The sequence below is a fragment of the Prionailurus viverrinus genome, chromosome D4 (assembly GCF_022837055.1).
Source record: "Prionailurus viverrinus isolate Anna chromosome D4, UM_Priviv_1.0, whole genome shotgun sequence".
NCBI lineage: Eukaryota > Metazoa > Chordata > Mammalia > Carnivora > Felidae > Prionailurus > Prionailurus viverrinus.
In genome coordinates this window covers 85,343,733-85,359,535 of record NC_062573.1, presented here as the reverse complement: position 1 = coordinate 85,359,535, position 15,803 = coordinate 85,343,733, and positions in this window count along the sequence as shown.

Genomic DNA, 15,803 nt, shown 5'->3' with positions numbered 1-15,803 from the left:
GCCCAGAGCCCAGGAAATGCCCACAGGCTGGCGACCCCGCGACGTTAATACAGACTGACCCGCGCTCCAAATGTCCCCGAGCAACTCCCTGCTGGGCGCCCTCCCCCCACGTACCCGCCGTGCCCGACTTCTATCCCACACCTGGTTTCCGCGTGCCCTGTGTGCGCCTCTGTGTCCGCGCACCGTCGTTTGGTGCCATAGCAGGGATGTTTTGCACCAGCAGCCACCGCTCGCTCGAGTGGCCATTCTTCCCTGGGCTGGCAGGTTCCTCTGGCGGGCACGGTCCCGGGGCGCCCGGCAGGCCTGCGTCTGGCTTTACGGGGGGGTGTTGACCAACACTTTTCCCAAGTAGTTGTGTCTGTGTATCTTCCTTCTTCCAGGAGCGTGTGTGTGTCTATCAGGACGCACATTGTCCTTCATTGCTCATTATTGTTCCTCCCTATTGATTCAGAGGAGTTCTTTACATGTTGTGGATATGAACCCTGTGTCACATAATTTGTGTAAATAGCAAATTGCCTGTTCATAACCTTCGTGTTGTCTTTTGATGGAAAGAGCTTGCACTTGTCCGTTTTCAGTTACCCCTGCCTTTCCCCGTCTTTCCGCCCCCCGCCCCCCGCCCCGGGGTCTATCAACTCTATCAGCCTTTTCAGAGAAGCAGCTGGTGGCTCTGTGGGTTTTCTGTGTCACACGTTTGCTTCTGTTTCACTGGCCCTCATCATGATTCCTTTCCGTCAACTTTCTTCCACTTAAAGTTGTTATTCTCTTCTAACTTTTTGAGAGGCACACACGAGTAATCAACTTCCATCTTCTCTCTGAGTAAATAGTTTTGAGGCTAGAGTGTTAGCGATCCACGGACCGAGGGGGACCGTGTGCGAGCTGCCCCCTCCAGGCGTCCTCGGCCTCCACACCACCCCAGATCCTGCCCTTCGGGGGCTGCAGCGGCCAAGAGCATGAATTCCTTTCTCAGGATTTCCGCACAATGACGCCTGTGGATCCCCAAACCAGCACGTCACTGCTCAGGAGAAAACTGAAGCTCCTCATGAAACAGAACGGCTCCTCCAGGAAGAAGCCGGGGCTGAGAAGGTGGGCCTGGGATCCCAAGTCACTCTGAGCGTCATCAGCTCCTTGGCCGGTAGCAGCCACTGAGTGCCGGTTGCCGGAGACGTCCCCGCGTCTGCCCTCATTCCGATAGAACTTGAGCACGAAACGTGTTGATAATAGAAGATGGTGAGTTTATACCACTCCCCGAGTTGAAAGCAGGGTCTGGAAGAGATATCTGTGCAGGCACGTGCACAGCAATATTATTCGCTGTGGCCACGCGGTGGAAGCTACACGGGTGCCATCGGATGGATAAATAGGTAAATGAAAGGCGGTGCACACACACAGTGGGGTATCAGTTGGCCGTAAAAGGAAGGAGGTCCCGACACCTGCTGTGTCAAGGACATCACGTCAACTGAGATGAGCCAGACATAAAAGGACAAATGTTGTGTGAGGTCCCCCGAGGGGTCACGTCCATGGAGACAGAAAGGAGGATGGTGGTGTGGGGGCTGGGGGCGGGGAATAGGGCTGGTGTAGTGCAGACAGAGCTTCCCTTTGGGGAGATAAGAGAGTCCTCTGGATGGACGGTGGTGATGGTTGCACAACAGTGTGAAATGTGCTTCCTGCCAGTGAGCCGTGCACTTAAAACCCACTCAGAGTACAGGCTTCATGGTGTCTGTGTTTTACCACAAAAGTTTTTTTTTTTTTTAATATAATTTATTGTCAAGCTGGCCAACATATAGTGTATACAGTGTGCTCTTGGCTTCGGGAGTAGATTCCCGTGATTCATCGCTTATATGCAACACGCAGTGCCCATCCCAACAAGTGCCCTCCTCAATGCCCATCACCCACTTTCCCCTCCCCCCCCTTTGTTCTCTGTGTTTAAGAGTCTCTTATGGTCTGCCTCCCTCTCTGTTTGCAACTGTTTTCCCTTTCCCCCTCCCCTTCCCCCTCCCCATGGTCTTCGGTTAAGTTTCTCAAGTTCCACATATGAGTGAAAATATAGGATATCTGTCTTTCTGTGACTGACTTACTTCACTTAGCATAATACTCTCCGGTTCCATCCACGTTGTTGCAAATGGCAGGATTTCATTCAGCATACAGATCTTTAACATCTTTGGTTAGGTTTAATGTTAGGTATTTTATGGTTCTTGGTGCAATTGTACATGGGATCAATTTCTTGATTTCTCTTTCTGTTGCTTCATTATCGGTGTATAGAAATGCAGCCAATTTCTGTACGTTGACTATATCCTGCGACTTTGCTGAATTCATTTATCAGTTGTAGCAGCTTTTTGGTGGAGTCTTTCGGGTTTTCCATGTAGAGTATCATGTCGCCTGCGAAAAGTGAAAGTTTGACTTCTTCTCTGCTAATTTGGATGAACATCCTCATGAACATGGAATAAAAATTCTCAACAAGATACTAGCAAATCGAATTCAACAGCATATAAAAAGAATTATTCACCATGATCAAGTGGGATTCATTCCTGGGCTGCAGGGCTGGTTCAATATTCACAAATAATCCATGTGATACATCACATTAATAAAAGAAAGGATAAGAACCATATGATCCTGTCAATAGATGCACAAAAAGCATCTGACAAAATACAGCAACTTTTCTTAATAAAAACCCTCAAGAAAGTCAGGATAGAAGGCACATACTTAAACATCATAAAAGCCATATATGAAAAGCCCACAGCTAATATCATCCTCAATGGGGAAAAATGGAGAGCTTTCCCCCTGAGACCAGGAACACGACAGGGATGTCCACTCTCCTCGCTGTTGTTTAACATAGGGTTGGAAGTTCTAGCCTCAGCAACCAGACAACAAAATGAAATAAAACACCCGTAAAAGTGTTTTAACATTTTTAAAGATGCGGGAAAGGCCAACTGGGATTTCCTGCCTTCAGCCTCGTGTGGATGCTCGTTGCTGTATAAGCAAAGGGCCTGGGGCCGCTGGCGGCAGGGATGGACCTTGATGGGGGGGCTGCTGGGCAGGACTGGGACTGAGAGCTGGCTTTGGGCTGGTTCTGCCCGAGCCCTCCCGGTCACTGCCAACGCTGCTGCTGGTGGCAGTGGCACCAAATGGCATCGACATCCCCGGCCACCTGAAGAAGGCTGAAGCTCAGGGGTGGGGGTGGGGGTCACAGAGTCCCCCCATGGCCAAGAAAGATCCACAATTGGAAAACTGTGGTGGGGGGGGTGGGCAGGCCGTCTCTGGAGGCCGTTGGTCTTTCAGAAGCGGGTGCTAGAACTAGCTTTGATTCCACACCTTCTCCCCTCCGGCCCCAGTCTCTGTTCTCCGGCCCCTGAGGAGCCTGCGTGGTCCCCACACCCAAAGCCAGCAGGTTTCCTGGAGCCCGTCTGGATCTCCGGGAAATTCGCCGGCCAGCCCGGGTTTGAGACGTGTGACATTCTACCCACGGCAAACCTGTGGCAGCTGTGTGGCCCGTGCCACTGGCCAGGGACACTGGGCATGAGGGACTGGGGTCCACCCAAGGCCTGGGGGAGGGGGAGGGAGGCCCCGTCGGGGTGCTGACCTCTGTCAGCCTGCAAACTGCTGGACATGCGGCTCTGAGCAGACGGTGCCCAGGCAGAGGGAAATCACATTTTGGAGCAGCCCAGCCGGCACCACGCAGGAGGGGGCAAGGCTGACCCTCACTCCCTCAGCCACCGCAGCCCAAGCCCTGCTCCGGCCACCCTGTCACCTCCCCTGGGTGGGGCATCCTGTAAGGAGGCCCACGCTGACTCTAAGTTAAACCTCTTCTCTCCAGAGATTCCCAAACGTCTGCCTTCAGGGAGACTGAAGCCCAAGATGGAAAACTGGCTGATGGCATCCGTAGGGGAGGCAGCCAGGGGATGGTTCTGAAGGTGTCTCGGGAGATCAGGCCCTGGGACGCCAGAGCCGGGCATCCGACCGCCTCAGTGGGAAGAAAAACGTGTCTTCTCAGTGTTTCGAATCAAGCACGTTTTTGAACAGTGTCTTTTCCCTTAATCTCTCTTTTTCACACACACCACATACATACACAACATACACACTCCCCATATACACACCACACACACATGCACACATACATGGAAGATTTAGAATTTCCATGACTAGCACTAGGGAAGTCCCAATGGAAAGGTACAAATTCCCAACAAATTCTTACCAAATATGCCCTGGCACCCCCACACCAAATGAAAATGTACTCTGCCATGTTTCTTTGTATGAAACAGATGATGATGATGGTGGTGATGATGGTGATGGTGATGTTAGTGATGATGATGGTGATGATGATGGTGATGATGGTGATGGTGATGGTGATGATGATGGTGATGATGATGATGATGGTGATGATGGTGATGATGGTGATGGTGATGGTGATGATGATGGTGATGATGATGATGATGATAATGGTTATGGTGACGATGGTGATGATGATGTTGATGATGGTGATGGTGATGGTGATGATGTTGATGATGGTGATGGTGATGATGGTGATGGTGATGGTGATGATGGTGATGATGTTGATGGTGATGGTGATGATGGTGATGATGATGGTGGTGATGACGTTGATGATGGTGATGGTGATAATGGTGATGGTGATGGTGATGATGTTGATGATGGTGATGGTGATGATGATGGCGATGGTGATGTTGGTGATGGTGATGGTGGTGATGATGGTGATGGTGATGGTGATGATGATGATGATGATAGTGATGGTGATGGTGATGATGGTGATGATGTTGATGATGGTGATGGTGATGATGGTGATGATGGTGGTCATGGTGATGGTGGTGATGATGATGATGGTGCTGGTGGTGATGATGGTGATGGTGATGATGGTGAGGAGGATGATGATGATGTATAAGAAACAAACTCTGATACCGGTGTTTTACACAAGACAAAATAGTTTCAAGACTCCAGAGATTCCATGAAATTCAGTTGCTTCATGAAAGAGTTCTCCTATTGGCTTCATGGTTGATGGTTGTTTCAGACACTGAGTCCTCATGTGCTTTAAGGACAGCGCATGTGAGGCACCGGGCAGAGCCCTCTTCAGCCAGACATGGACAAAGCCCCCAGGTCCACACACCTGCTTTGAATAACAAAGGTTGAGGCACTGAATTCCCCAAAGTGACCCTGGGCTGGTGGCCTCACATCACCCAGGCCCACCCGGATGTACCAATCGGAACTGATGTTGTAACAGCAACCCCAGGAGATTTGAGGGACCACACATGCGATCGGGATTCAGTGGCCCAGGGGAGGACCTGGGAAGCTCTCCAGAAGTGATGAGCACACCAGCAGCAGGAAGAGGATGTGGGATGCAGACAGGCAGATCCCTGGGCTCCAAAACTGCACGGCCCTCCCGTGACCCCAGGTCCCGTCCACCCCCGTCCCAGCCTAGGAGTTTGCTCGGTGCTGTAACAAGCCACCCAGGCCGGGTGGAGAGGCTTCCACAACATACATCCCTCGTCCCCCACTGCCCTGGAGACGGGAGGTCCCAGGTCAAGGTGTGGGCAGGGTTGGCTCCTTCTGAGGCTGGGAGGGAGGCTCTGGTCCGGGCCTCCCCCAGGCTTGCAGCTGGCTGTCTTCACGCTCACACTGCTGTGTGTGTCTGTGTCCACATTTCCCTTTCCTGTAAGGACACCAGTCATACTGGATTAGGACCCACCCTGATGAGCTCCTTTTAACTCGATTGCTTTTGTTAAGACCCTCACTCCAAATAATGGCTCCTTCTCAAGGACTGGAGGTTAGGGCTGGGGGACAGACACAATCCAGCCCGTGACACCCGGACCAGAGTGTCGTTCTTAAGCACTGGAGGTTAGGGCTGGGGGACAGACACAATCCAACCCATACCACCCAGACAGGAGGGTCGGACAGCCCCCAGACGTTGCACAGCACAGGCACTGAACACCTCTGGGGAAGATCTGCCCATATGCCCCCAGAAGCTCCTCGGGACCCTGACCAGACCCCCACTTTCTCCAGACAGAACAAATGAACCACAAGCCTCACCTGGGTCTGAGGCTGTAAATGACTTTTCTTATGGTGAACTTCAGGCCATAAGACTTGATCTTTGAATTTTACCTGTGGTGTCACAGGCTGGAAAGTTCACAGGCAAGAGCCCTATAGGTTCATAGCACTTGAGAGAGTAAAGGCCCAGTTTTCATCTTGAGAGACTTGGGGGCTCCCTGATGGGGCCTCCTTTGTTCTTCCTTTCTTCTGTCTCAGGAAGGAGACCTGACCACCTTTGACCCGGGAACATTTGGAAGCAAACTAAAACCTCAATCTTCTGACCAACTGTCTCCTTCAAGTCCAATCTACTAAACATAATAAAATAGCGGTTTTCAGTCTTGCACCTAAGATCATCAACGGAGCCGAGAGACTGACCAGATCTGGTTCACTGGAAGGACTGAAAACTAACATTTTGTTTCAAGGAAATGAACACATTTTTTGTTAAGTGTCCCAGATTCCTCAAGTCCAGATAATCTCCCGAAGGAAGATGTATAACAAGAGACATTTCTCTTTTCATTTTTCGCTCTGCTGCAGGAGAGGACCTCCCAGTCTCCTGGAACATCCTGTGGCTTGACTGTTCCCTCTCTAATTCTTTCTTCCATGTGGATTAGTCTCATGCTGTTAATGTGCCCTAATTTCAGACCCTTTTCCCTCCCCTCCTGATTTTTACGTATTCTGACAACTCACTGGTTTTTAGGATTCAGAGCAGGAGGGTTTTTTTTCTTTCTGCTGTCTGTGTGTCCACCTTCCAGGTCCACACACACAGACACTGTGGTGTAGTGACGAGGGTTCAGACGTGAGGGGTGTGCAGTCGGGGCTGGAGGCACCCCGTGGCGGGCGCTGCGGGCCGTGGGGGTGGCCGTGGGTCTGTGCTGGCTGCGGTGCCCTGGCTGCAGGTGGCGAGGTCACTCATCGGCGTCACGGCCGATGGAAGGGGACACTCCCTCCGCGGAATCCCGCCATGGCCTCCCATTGTACAGCATCTCCCGCCAGGAGGCACGCCCCTGTCCACTTTCCCCCACACATTTCACTCCTGCCTGTTTTCCTGTCCCCGAATGTCGGCTGAGGATGGCTTTCTCCCTCCTCGGGAGCACCAGCATAACCCAGGCCCTCTGCAGCTGGACATTGCCCATTAATCGCCAACAAAAGGCCAGGCTGTGCTCCCCACATGTGTTTTCCTCACTGGTCTGTTTGCTGGGCCCCAGGAGTTAACGTGCGCGCCGGCTCAGCCCCGGGGGGTGCTGCTGGCCCCCCACTGCCTGCTCAGTGCTGTGGCCTCTCTGCACGTGGAGCAGGAGAGGAGCTGGCGTCACTGCACATGTGGCCATCGGATGGGGAACAACGTGGGAGTGACTCAGGCCAGGGCGTCGACACCACGGTGCGCCCTCGCCAGGGCCCAGACATGGTGGGTCTGCGATGGACCAGCTTCCGCTTCTGTAAGCGTCCTGGGACTGACGCGCCCACGGGCCTGGCCGATTACTGTCCGTGTGGCCACGCACATCTGCTGTGCGGTTGTGCCGTGTGGAAAGCCAGTCGTAGCCAGAAGCCATGTGACATACTCCCCACAGAAAATCAACTCTCCAGAAGACCGGGAACAGACTGGCCAGATCCTAGGGGTATGTCTCCTGTGTCCGTACCTGGAGACAACAGCTAACAGGCTGACAGCGGGTACCTGGCGGGGGCACCGGCCTCCCTTTGGCTCTGAAAGCAAGAACTCCAAGAGCCCGCCAGGCTCCGGCCCGCTCTGCCGCTGACCAGCCACCACCTCAGGCCCGGAGCATCAGGCGACCCGGGAGCCCTGCCCCGCGTCCACGGTCCGATGAGATGGTCGGGCGGCGGGGTGTGTCCGGGGGCATCATGGCTGCGTCACGCCCCGTGGAGCAGCAGGCTTGCGGCTCTGACCCTCCCCAGGCGACGCGTTTCCCGCCCTTCTGACAACCCACCGCCAGGTCCCCTTGCAGACTCCTGCCGCGGCTGGTGGGCTATTTGGGGGGCACTCCACATATTTCTGAGTGTGAGAGCCCCAAGTATTTGATTTTACGAAGAACATTCTACGAGGTCATCTCATTCGTGGGGGAGCTCAGACCCCAAGGGTCCACGGTTCTTTCCCCGAAGACACAGAGCCAAGAACGCCACATGGGCTCCAGGTCAGGCCCCTGGACCCCAGGCCCAGCAGCCCCGTGCTCCCCACAGAGAGGGAGGCTTCCCTGCTGGTCAACGCCTCCAGGAGCACCCTGCCTTCAAACAGTGCAGAAAACCACGTCCGGAGCTCCGTCAGCCTAGGTTTTTATTTTTATTCCAGGTTTAAGCCAGTTCGTGTCAAGGTCAAGAGCACCTTGGTTAAAAAAATCCCTTCAAACACTTAAGATAAATAAAGCCACGTTCCCTTTGGCAAAGCACGTTTGGCGACGTTCTCTGTGGGACTTGACCGGACAGTTGAGACACGCATTCCGGGGGGGGAGGGGGCAGTCCCCCTCTGGGGCAATCCTGGAGGACAGCAAAGGGCGGTGGCTTCGGACACGTGGGGCAGGGATTCTTTCTGAGACTGGAAATACCCCCTAGTCCTTCCTCTGTCTGCGCCCGACTGCACAAGCTCGTTCTTCTATCGGGAGGAGGTGGGCCAGCCAGTTGGCTCAAACCCTAGCTCGTGTGTTCTCTGTGAAGGCAAGATGGCGGTTTAGCGAATCCCACCACCCGCTGTGGGAACAACGCCCATCACGGCACACGGACTCCGCCACACGCACTCCCCGGTCCCTGCGTACCAGACAGCTAGGCTCTCCACCTGCTGGGGGAGGGGCACAGCGTCGGTGACGCGGAGGACTTGCTTATCAGCAGACACTCAGCACCAGAGTCAACCCTGTCTGTGCCCAGGTGTCCCTCAGGCCCTACAGGGCCCCTGTGCCCCACGCCACGGCCTCCAAGCTGGAGCATTATTCTTGGAGACACCTGACGGCAGTTCCAAGCTTCCCCAGAGCCTTCCCTCACCCCGGACATCAGAGCCCTGCTATGGGCAGTGCACACGTGAGCCAGAGAAAGTGGCCGCCCCACAGCCCCGGAGGGAACAGCCTCTGCTGGGTCTGTCTCCTGTCGGGTGGGGGCACGGGACAAGGGTTTCAGAGGGGCATTTCCCCCCAGCACCGACGTGATGTGCAGAGGTGAAGCCGTGCCAGCTGTGGACCCCCGGAATGGTGAATCGCAGGAGCTCATTCTCAGAAAGCAATGTCGGGTGGGCCTGCAGTAAAAATATAAACTGCTGATTCTAAGCATGGCTGAATCGGGTGTATGTTTGGGGAGGAAAAGAGCACGTAGACGGTGATCCTGGGGTGTGTGAGAGACAGGTGTGTGCAGAGGGAGGCGCAGAGGACAGGCGTGTGCACAGGTGTGTGTAGAGGGGCGTGCGGAGGGGCGTGCGTGTGCGGAGGGCGGCGGTGGGCTGCGGGGTGGGCTGGCGGGGACGAGCCGGAGCACGTCGTGTGTGGCGTCTGATGTGAGACGGGGCACAGAGTGACGGCGCTCTCTGGTTCCCCCGAAACTAGCACGGTCCTTTCATGTCTCCATAAACACGGAAACCCTCCCATAAAAACTTTCCCTAATTAATTACGGGGAGCCTCTGGCAGGTGGGGGGGGGGGGTTGTGCCGCAGCGACAGTGGGAACACCTTCTCCCCCCACCGCTGCGCGAACCGCCCATGCCCTGGTGTCAGCCCGAGGCTTCCAGCTCTCCCGGCTCCCGGTTGGCCCCTAGGGAAGGGTTGTCGCGAGTAGGCCTCCTCCGAAGGGGTTAAAATGTTGGAAGGGACGGCAGTGGACAGGGAGAGAGAAAGAGCAGCGGCCCCTGTAAGAAGCACAGAACTTTCTGGCAGAAAGTTCGGTTGAAAGCTAAGTGGCCCCGTTGGGGAAGACAGTGTGTGTGTGGAATGGGCAGCCGTAGGGAAGAGCCAGGACGTGGGCGAGTGGGGGAGTTCTGAGACAGCACGGCGACCTGCAGCCCTGCAGTGTGTCGTGTGCTGTCCCCTGCCCGTGACTGTGGGTGGACCTGGGGCCTGCTTCTCACCAGGAGCCCCCGGCGCAGGCGGTGGGCCGGCCCTGACCTGAAGAGGCGACAGCGGGCATCCAGGGCTGCATCCTGGACACTCGTGCTGTCCTCGATGAAGGACTGCCGAGGGCTGGGTCCACGTGGCAGGGACACACGGAAGGCACCAGCCGTGAGGAGCCACATTCTGCCAACAGCCATGTGAGCCTGGCAGGGGACCCCAAGCTTCAGAGGAAAGCACGGCCTGATGGGGACCTCGGTTGCAGCCCTGGGAGACCCTAACCTTGGAGCCAAGTCGAGCCGAGCCAGGACTCCTGATTCACAGATGCTGTGAGATCATAAAAGGGTGGGGGTTTTTTGTTTGTTTTAAAACAGCTTTCTTTAATATATTTCACGTATATACAACTCACCCATTATAAGTCAACGCATCTTAGTATATATTCCCAGGGTTATGTAGTCACCAACACTAGCTAACTCTAGAACATTCTGATCCGTCCTAAAAGAACCCCAATAACCATTAGCCATCACTCCATATTCTCCCCCATTCCTGCCCAGCCCTAAGTAACCATTAATACAGTTTCTATCTCTGTATATTTGTGTATTCTAGACATTGTACATAAATGGAATCATACAATATGAGGTCTTCAGTGACTGGATATGTTCACGTACCCTGTATCATTTCAATGTCATCTTTATGGCTGACTAATATAACACTGTGTAGATATACCATATATCCATTCATAAGTTGGCGGGGATCTGGGTTGTTTTTCCTTTTTGGCTGTTGTGAATAACACTGCTGTCAACGTTTGTGTGCACGGGTGTGCACGGTGGTATGTTTCTATCCTTTTGGGTACAGACATAGGGGTGGACTTTCTGGGTGATGTGGTCCTTCCATGTTTAACCATTTGAAGAACTGCCAGACTGTTTTCAGAGGGGCTGCACTTGTTACATTTCCAACAGCGGAGTGTGAGGGTTCCAGTGTCTCTATTTGCTGTGTAACATGCTCACGCTTGTTACATTGTCGTTTTGATTATAGCCCTTCTGGTGGAGTGAGCTGTGTTTTCATTTGCGTTTCCCTTTTCATGTACAGAGTAGACATTTGTGTATCTCCTTTGGAGAAATACCTGTTCACATCCTTTGCCCATTTTTTAAATAGTGTTGTGCTTTTAATAATTGAGTTGTAAGAGTTCTTTGTATGTTCTAGATACAAGTCCCCTGTCAGAGATGTGATTTTCGGATACCTCTCCCAATCTGTGGGTTGTCTTACCACCTCTTTGATGTATGTTTGGCGGCACAAATTTTTTAATTTTAATGATGTCTAATTTATCTATATTTGTCTTTTGTCACTGTACCTTTGATGTGACTATCTAAGAAACCATTGCCTAGGTTAACATCATGAAAATTTAGTCCTGTATTTTCTTCTAACTTTTATAGACTTAGCTGTTACATTTAGGTTGATGATTCATCTTGAGTTCATTGTATGGTGTGAGGTATGGGACCAACTTTATTCTTCAGCATATAGATATTCAGTTGTCCCAACGCCATTTGTTGAAGACTATTCTCCGCACCCCCCACCTTGAATTGTTTTGGCACCTTGTCAAAAAGCAATTGCTTATAAATGTAAATAGTTCTTATTTCTCGATTCTAGTCTACTGCTCTATATGTCTATCATTATACCTTAATTACTGTAGCTTTAAGTTTTGAAATTGGGCTGTATGATTCCTTCACCTTTATTCTTCGTTTTTAAGATTGTTTTGGCTATTCTGCATCTCTTGCATTTCTATATGAATTATAAAATCATCTTCTCAATCTCTGCTAAAAAAAAAGCCAGCTGGGATTTTGATAAGGATCACATTGAATCTGTAGATGATTTGGGGGGAGTCTGGCACTCTTAACAATATTTGCTCCTGTAAACCATGATATGGAATGCCTTTCCATTTATTTAGACCTACTTTAATGACTTTCAATGTTTTATAGTTTTTAGTGTAAAAGTTTTACACTTACCTTGTTCCTAGGTATCTCGTTCTTTTTGATACCATTGAGAATTGAATTGTTTCCTTTCATTTCTTTTTCAAAATGTCCATTGCCAGTATATAGAAATACAATTTCCTTTATATATTGATCTTATTTTCTGAGATCTTGCTGAACTCCTTGACCAATTCTAATAGATTTTATGGTAGATTCTTTAAGATTTTGTATATACAATGTCATGCCATCTGTGAAAATTACTTTTACCTCTTCTCCAATCTGGATGTATTCTTTTCTCTTCTTTTTCTTTTATTTTCTTATTTTTTATTGTCTTGGTTAGGACTTCCAGTGCAAGGTTGAATACCAGTAACAAGAACAACAGCAACAATAACAAAACAAAAACAAAAACAAACAACAAACAACAACAACAAGTAGCAAGAACAGATATCCCCCTCTTGTTCCTGATTTTAGAAGGAGAGCCTTTAAGTTTTCAGCATTAAGATTATGTTGGTTGCAAGTTTTCCCCAAATGCCCTTTATCAGATTTAGGAAGTTCCCTTCCGCTTCTCGTTTGTTGAGTGGTTTTATTATGAAAGAGTGTTGGATTTTTCTCAAGTGATTTCTCTGCAACTATTGATAGGATCTTTCTCTTTTTTCTTTTTTCTTTTTCTTTTTTTGCCTTCATTCTGTTATATATTGCCTCACACTAATTAATTTTGGATGATTAAATCAACTGTGCCTTAGTGAGATAAATCCTATTTGGTCGTGGCATATATACTGTTCATATGTTGCTAGGTTCTGTTTATATTTTGCTGAGCACCTCTTACATCTATATTTATGTGGGGTAGTGGTCTGTAGTTTCCTGTGGTGTCTTTGTCTGGTTTGGGTATCAGAAGAATACTAACCTCTTGGAGAGTTTGGAAGCGTTCCCTCAGCTTCCATTTGTTGGATAAATTTGTGGAGGATTAATATTAATTCTTCATTAAGTATTTGGTAGAATCCACCAGTGAACCCATCTCAGCATGGGTTTTCATTGTGGGTAGTGTTTTAAATTACTAATCTGATCTCTTTACCTGTTAGGTCTGTGTAGATATTCTATTTCTACTCGAGCTCATTATAATGATTTGTATTTATCTAGGAATTTTTCCATCTCATGTAAGTTAACTAATTTGCTGGCACTGAATTCATAAGCCCTTAAAAATGCTCTTTATTTCTGTAAATTCATCTCTTCTGTCTTTTTTCTGGATCAATGTAGGTAAAGTTTGTCAATTTTTTTTTTATCTTCTCAGAAACCAACTTCAGTTCTATTGATTTGTTTCTATTTTACTTTTCTCTAATTCATTTCTTCTGCTCTAATTGTTATTATTTATTTTCCTTTTGTTCTCTTTAGGTTTAATTTGCTCCCCCAGTGTCTGAAGGGGCGAGGTTAGGTTATTCATTAGAGATTGTTATTCTCTCATTAATATAGACGTTTATAGCCATAAATTCCCTGCTAAGCCTCACTTTCCCTGCCTCCCCTAGGTTGTAGCCTGTGACGCCTTTGTGTCCGTTCACCTCGAAGACTTGCCTGATTTCCCTTGTGATTTTCTTCTTTGAATTATTGGTTCTCTAGGAATGTGTTGTATATTCTCCCAGATTTATGAATTACCCAAATCTCCAGCCAACAGTTTTCCATTTCATTTCACTGCAGGCATCGTGGCCAGAAAATACACAAAAATATCATTCCTTCTACATTTTTTGAGGTTCGCTTTGTCACCCCGCAGGTGATCTCCACTGGAGAACATTCCACGTGTGCCTGAGAAGGATGTGTGGTCTTTGGAAGCCTGTTAGGTCCAGTTGGTGAACAATGGGGCTCAGGTGTTCCTTTCCCGGTTCGTCTTCCGCTGTGGCTCTACCCATTGTGGAAAGCCACTGTCGCGGCCCCAGTACTCATGGCCCAGCCGCGTGTCTGTGTCTCTCCCTTCAGTTTGGTCAGGTTTTGCTCCATGTGTTTGGATCTCTGTGGTTGGGCGCACGTATGTGTTGTTATAACTTCCTGACAGATCGACCCTTTTATCATTAGATGACATCCCACTTTATCTTAACAGGTTTTTTCTCCAGTTTATTTTGGATCGGATATTAGTTGACATAGCTGTTGTGCCGTGGTTACTGTTTTAAGGTATATCTTTTCCATTCTTTTACTTTCAGTCTATTTGAACTTTTGAATCTGAAGTGTGAATCCTGCAGATGGCATGTAGTTTTATTTTTATTTTTTTGTCCATTTGGACAATCTCTGCTTATGATTGATTGTTTAATACACCTGCCATTTTGCTCTGTGTTTTCTGTGCGTCTCATGCTCTTCTGTTCCTCCCTTACTTTCCTTGAATCTAGTGAATATTTTCTAGGGTGACATTTTAATTATTTTAACATTTTTTCCACTATTGTTTAAAGTTATTTCCGGGGGCGCCTGGGTGGCGCAGTCGGTTAAGCGTCCGACTTCAGCCAGGTCACGATCTCGCGGTCCGTGAGTTCGAGCCCCGCGTCGGGCTCTGGGCTGATGGCTCAGAGCCTGGAGCCTGTTTCCGATTCTGTGTCTCCCTCTCTCTCTGCCCCTCCCCCGTTCATGCTCTGTCTCTCTCTGTCCCAAAAATAAATAAAAACGTTGAGAAAAAATAAAAAATAAAAAAAAATAAAGTTATTTCCGTACTGGTTGCTATAGGGTTTGCAAAATACATCTTAATGTATCATATTCTACTTCAGATGGACACTGATGTCCAGCGAGGTTATAACCTTTTTTTGTGTTACTATTACTGTACATATTATGTCTATATATGTTACAAACTCAATAATACCATGCTATATTATATACATAATTCTGTATCTTTTTTTTAAAGTTTAGGAAAAGGCTGAGCAAATGTATCTTTTTAGAGTTGGTTCAGCCACCTCCTTTTGTTGTTATTTTCAAATATATTACATTTTGTATATTATAGGTCCAACAATACAGATTATATGTACTTAGATTATACATATACACCAATTTATACAAGTTATATATATATACATATACACACACACATACATACATACATACATACACATATATATAATGTACATATATGGAAACTACATAAGGAGGAAACAATAGAAAATGTTACTGTCTTTTATAATTACCTGCATAGTTTCCTCTACTGGCGTACTTTGTTTTTTCAGGTGGATTTGAATTACTGTCTCGTGTCTCTTGCTTTCAGCCTAAAGAACTTCCTTTAGTATTTCTCATAAAGTAAAGCTTCAAACAAAGAATTTTCTGTTTCTGCGTATCTGGCGATGTCTTCATTTCTCCTTCACTTTTGAAGGATAGTTTTGGCTGGATATGAGATTCCTTTTTGATATTTTTTTGTTCTTTTAGCATTTTGAGCATGTTAGCCACCGCCTTCTGGCCACCGTTATTTCTGCCGAGAAGTCAGCTGCTAATTTTATTTGATTGTTTACTTCCTTGTACATGATGAGTCAGTTTTTCTTGCTGATTTCAATTTTTTCTCTTTATGCTTGTCTTTCGACATCTGTGACTATGATGTGCATGCTCGAGTGTGGCTCTGTCTCTCTCTCTCTCTCTGTCTTTCTATTTGTCCAGCTTGGAGTTTGTTGAGCTTTTTGAATAGGTAGGAAAATGTTTTGCATCAAGTTTGGGGAGTTTGGGCCCTTCTTTCTTCAGTCTTTTCTGCTCCTTTCTCCCTCCTCTCTTTTCGGTACCACCTTGACTTGTATATTGGTATGTTTAACAGTGTCCCACATTCCT